Below are 4729 nucleotides of genomic sequence, written 5' to 3'. Positions count from 1 at the left end.
AGGCAGAGAGTGAGTCGCTGTGCAGCACAGTAGTGGTATCGTGTGTGTTGTTGGCGTGCCGATGGGCTTGGTGAATTGCTATGATCTCAGCCTGGAAGATGGACGTGGCCGTGCTGAGCCTGAAGGCATGCGTGTGGTTGCCGCACACAAACGCAGCCCCAGCAGCACCCTTCTCATCTACTGAACCATCAGTGTAATAGCGTAAGGAGTGAGAGGTGGAGAGGCTAGCAGTCTGCTCAAGGCTCTCTTGGTGGAGAAGGACTGCGAATGCTGCCCTTGGGTGACGGCTGCGTGCCAGGATGAACTCACAAAGTGGAGGGGCCCAAGGAGGGCCAGTGTTGGCAGGAGTACAGGCGGTGGTGAGGGCAGGAGTAGAGGCGGTGGTGAGGGCAGGAGTAGAGGCGGAGGCGGGGGCAGGAGCAGGGCCAGTGGCGGCAGAAGTAGAGCCGGTGGTGAGGGCAGGAGTAGAGGCGGTGGTGAGGGCAGGAGTAGAGGCGGTGGTGAGGGCAGGAGTAGAGGCGGTGGTGAGGGCAGGAGTAGAGGCGGTGGTGAGGGCAGGAGTAGAGGCGGTGGTGAGGGCAGGAGTAGAGGCGGTGGTGAGGGCAGGAGTAGAGGCGGTGGTGAGGGCAGGAGTAGAGGCGGTGGCGGGGGCAGGAGTAGAGGCGGTGGTGAGGGGCAGGAGTGGGGAGGTGGTGAGGGGCAGGAGTAGAGGCGGTGGTGAGGGCAGAAGTGAGGCGGAGGCGGGGGCAGGAGCAGGGACCAGTGTGGCAGGAGTAGAGGCGGTGGTGAGGGCAGGAGTAGAGGCGGTGGTGAGGGCAGGAGTAGAGGCGGAGGCGGGGGCAGGAGCAGGGCCAGTGGCGGCAGGAGTAGAGGGGGTGGTGAGGGCAGGAGTAGAGGCGGTGGTGAGGGCAGGAGTAGAGGCGGTGGTGAGGGCAGGAGTAGAGGCGGTGGTGAGGGCAGGAGTAGAGGCGGAGGCGGGGGCAGGAGCAGGGCCAGTGGCAGGAGTAGAGGGGGGTGGTGGAGTGGGGCTGAGTGGGGCGGTGGTGAGGGCAGGAGTGGGGGCGGTGGCGGGGCAGGAGTGGAGGCGGTGGCAGGGGCAGGAAGAGGCGGTGGCAGGGGCAGGAGAGGCGGTGGTGAGGGCAGGAGTAGAGGCGATGGTGAGGGCAGGAGTAGAGGCGGTGGTGAGGGCAGGAGTAGAGGCGGTGGTGAGGGCAGGGGCAGGGCCAGTGGCGGTAGGAGTGGGGGGTGGTGGGGCAGGAGTAGAGGCGGTGGCGGGGCAGGAGTAGAGGCGGTGGCGGGGCAGGAAGAGGGGCAGTGGCGAGGGCAGGGAGGCGGTGGTGAGGGCAGGAGTAGAGGCGGTGGTGAGGGCAGGAGTAGAGACGGAGGCAGGCAGGAGCAGAGACCAGTGGTATAGAGGGCAGGGGGCAGGAGTAGAGGCGGTGGCAGGGGGCAGGAGTAGAGGCGGTGGCAGGGGCAGGAAGAGGTGGTGTGGGGCAGGAGTGGGAGGTGGTGGCAGGGGCAGGAGTAGAGGCGGTGGCGAGGGGCAGGAGTAGGGGGTGGTGAGGGCAGGAGCAGAGGCGGTGGTGCGGGCAGGAGGAGAGGCGGTGGCGGGGCAGGAGTAGAGGCGGTGGTGAGGGACAGGAGTATAGGCGGTGAGGGGCAGGAGTAGAGGCGGTGGGGCGGGCAGGAGTAGAGGCGGTGGTGCGGGCAGGAGTAGAGGCGGGGGTGCGGACAGGAGTATAGGCGGTGGTGAGGACAGGAGTAGAGGCGGTGGTGAGGGCAGGAGTAGAGGCGGTGGCGGGGGCAGGAGTAGAGGCGGTGGTGAGGGCAGGAGTAGAGGCGTTGGTGAGGGCAGGGGTAGAGGCGGTGGGGAGGGCAGGGGTAGAGGCGGTGGCGGGGACAGGAGTAGAGGCAGTGGCGGGTGTTGGAGTAGAGGCGGTGTCGGGGGCAGGAGTAGTGGCGGTGTCGTGGGCAGGAGTAGTGGCGGTGTCAGGGGCAGGAGTAGAGGCGGTGGCAGGGCAGGAGTAGAGGCGGTGTGGGGGCAGGAGTAGAGGCGGTGTCAGGGGCAGGAGTAGAGGCGGTGGCAGGGGCAGGAGTAGAGGCGGTGTCAGGGGCAGGAGTAGAGGCGGTGTCGGGGGCAGGAGTAGAGGCGTTGGCGGGGGTTGGAGTAGAGGCGGTGGCGTGGGCAGGAGTAGAGGCGGTGTCGGGGGCAGGAGTAGAGGCGGTGTCGGGGGCAGGAGTAGAGGCGGTGGCGGGGGCAGGAGTAGAGGCGGTGTCGGGGGCAGGAGTAGAGGCGGTGGCGGGTGCAGGAGAAGAGGCGGTGGCGGGGGCAGGCGTAGAGGCGGTGGCGGGGGCAGGAGTAGAGGCGGAGGCGGATGCAGGAGTAGAGGCGATGGCGGGGGCAGGAGTAGATGCGCTGGTTAGGGCAGGAGTAGAGGCGGTGGTGAGGGCAGGGGTAGAGGCGGTGGTGAGGGCAGGAGTAGAGGCGGTGGTGAGGGCAGGAGTAGAGGCGGTGGCGGGGGCAGGAGAAGACGCGCTGGTGAGGGCAGGGTGGTGGGGCGGTGGTGAGGGCAGGAGTAGAGGCGGTGGTGAGGGCAGGAGTGGGGGCGGTGGGGGGGGCAGGAGTAGATGCGCTGGTGAGGGCAGGAGTAGAGGCGGTGGTGTGGGCAGGAGTAGAGGCGGTGGCGCGGGCAGGAGTAGAGGCGGTGGTGAGGGCAGGATTAGAGGTGGTAGCGGGGGCAGGAGTAGAGGCGGTGGCGGGGGCAGGAGTAGAGGCGGTGGCGGGGGCAGCAGTAGAGGCGGTTGCGGGGGCAGGAGTAGAGGCGGTGGTGAGGGCAGTAGAGACGGTGGCGGGGCTGGAGCAGGGCCAGTGGCGGCATGAGTAGAGGCGGTCGTGAGGGCAGGAGTAGAGGCGTTGGCGGGGGCAGGAGTAGAGGCGGTGGCGGGGGCAGGAGCAAGGCCGGTGGCAGCAGTAGTAGAGGCGGTGGTGAGGGCAGGAGTAGAGGCGGTGGCGGGGGCAGGATCCGCGGCAGCAGAGAGACAGTCGGTTGGAGTGACATTGGCAGGAGAGTAACAAGGGTCGGAGTCGGAATCAGCAGGGCACACCGTACTTTTTCGTCGCCGGGAAGATGATGATGGGGCAGGCATGCTGTCATCATCGGAGGCATTGTTCTGCGCGCTGCCCTCAGAGGAGCGGGTAGAGGCCGGGGGTCGACGGGTATGGTTGGAAGCGGAACCGCCGCGCCGCCCAGTCGTTGCAGACGAACCAAGCCCGGTGCATCTTGGTTTCCTCATCCCGAACCAGCATAGAAGAACGCGTTACCTACAACGAGACTACCTCAGGGGGTAGGAACACAGCTACCTATGTCCCTAGCAGCAAGGCTACCATGAGGTAGAAACACAGCTAGGAAAAGAATGGGGCCTAGAACGGTGCCTTGTGGGACACCTGAAGAAACAGGGACAGTGTCAGATGAAGATTCGTCAAGAAGAACACGTTGAGTCCTGTTAGTAAGAAATGCAGTGATCCAGTGAATAATAGGTCCTGGAATACCGTAGTATTTCAATTTTAATGTCAGTCTTTTGTGCGGGACTTTGTCGAAGGCTTTGGCAAAATCTAAAACAATAGTGTCAAATTGTTTAATGTCACGTCGGTCAAGTAGCCTCGTCATGTCGTGATATGTAGTAATGAGTTGCGATTCACATGAGCGTCTAGGGCCTGTAAAGCTTAGCAGAAGGGAGACAGCGAGACGGGTGGCGAGGGTCGGATAGGCGCCTCTGTGTGCGTGCCTCCTCGCTTGTGTCTCCCCCTCGCCGCCTGAGTCTCGTTTTCTATGATTAATGTGTCCTCGTATGCTCCTGAAGTTTAATATGTCGCTGCTTGGTCTCTGAAGTTTGCAGGCACTGAGAAGTTTTAATACCAGGGGTTGTGGTGGTAGTAGCTTGTTCAAACGATTTTTTGTTGGTTTGTGAAGTATTTTGGGGTTTGTATTCCTCTGTGGTCTCGTACGTTCTGTAAATTTAGCAAGTGATAATATGATTTCCAGTTAGTTTCTTGAGCTCGTTTTCTGCTGGTTTTTGATTTACTGTTGAGTTTTTTTGTCTTTTCATTTGTTTGACGTATCTTGAGTTTTCTAACAGTGTGTCTCTTTGGTCTGTACGATCTCTAAATATAGCAAACAATAATATATAGTCTCCTTCAGTCGTGTTATTAAGTGTTTTCTGCTGGTTTCTGTATACTATCGCGTTACGTGTTTTCCTTCTAAATCTAGCACGTAATAATCAATGTTTTCCGGTCGTCTTGTGGAGCGATGTTTCTGCTGGTCTCTGAAGTTATTGAGTAATTAATGTTTTCATTTGTTTGGCGATCCTTGAGTTTTCTAACAATGTGTCTCCTTGGTCTCTGAGCGATCTGTAAATATAGCAAACAATAATATATAGTTTCCCTCAGCCGTGTTAGTAAGTGGTTTCTGCTGGTTACTGATATATTATCGAGTTAAGTGTTTTCCTTTTAAATCTAGCAGGTAATAATATATAATGTTTTCCAGTCGTTTTGTGGAGCGATGTTTCTGCTGGCTTTTGAAGCTACTGAGTTATTATATAAAGCTTTCCTTGGTTTGGCGATCTCTGCAGCTCGTTTTCTCTGTAAACTGTGTGTCAAAGGAGCACATATGAACTTTTAAGGTGTGCAAATGTTCAGCAAAAAAATAATTGTCCCTCTGAGTTATATGAA

Source organism: Eriocheir sinensis, unplaced genomic scaffold, assembly GCF_024679095.1.
Source record: "Eriocheir sinensis breed Jianghai 21 unplaced genomic scaffold, ASM2467909v1 Scaffold196, whole genome shotgun sequence".
Lineage (NCBI taxonomy): Eukaryota > Metazoa > Arthropoda > Malacostraca > Decapoda > Varunidae > Eriocheir > Eriocheir sinensis.
The sequence above is the reverse complement of the archived record's forward strand: the minus strand, read 5'-3'. Positions refer to the sequence as shown.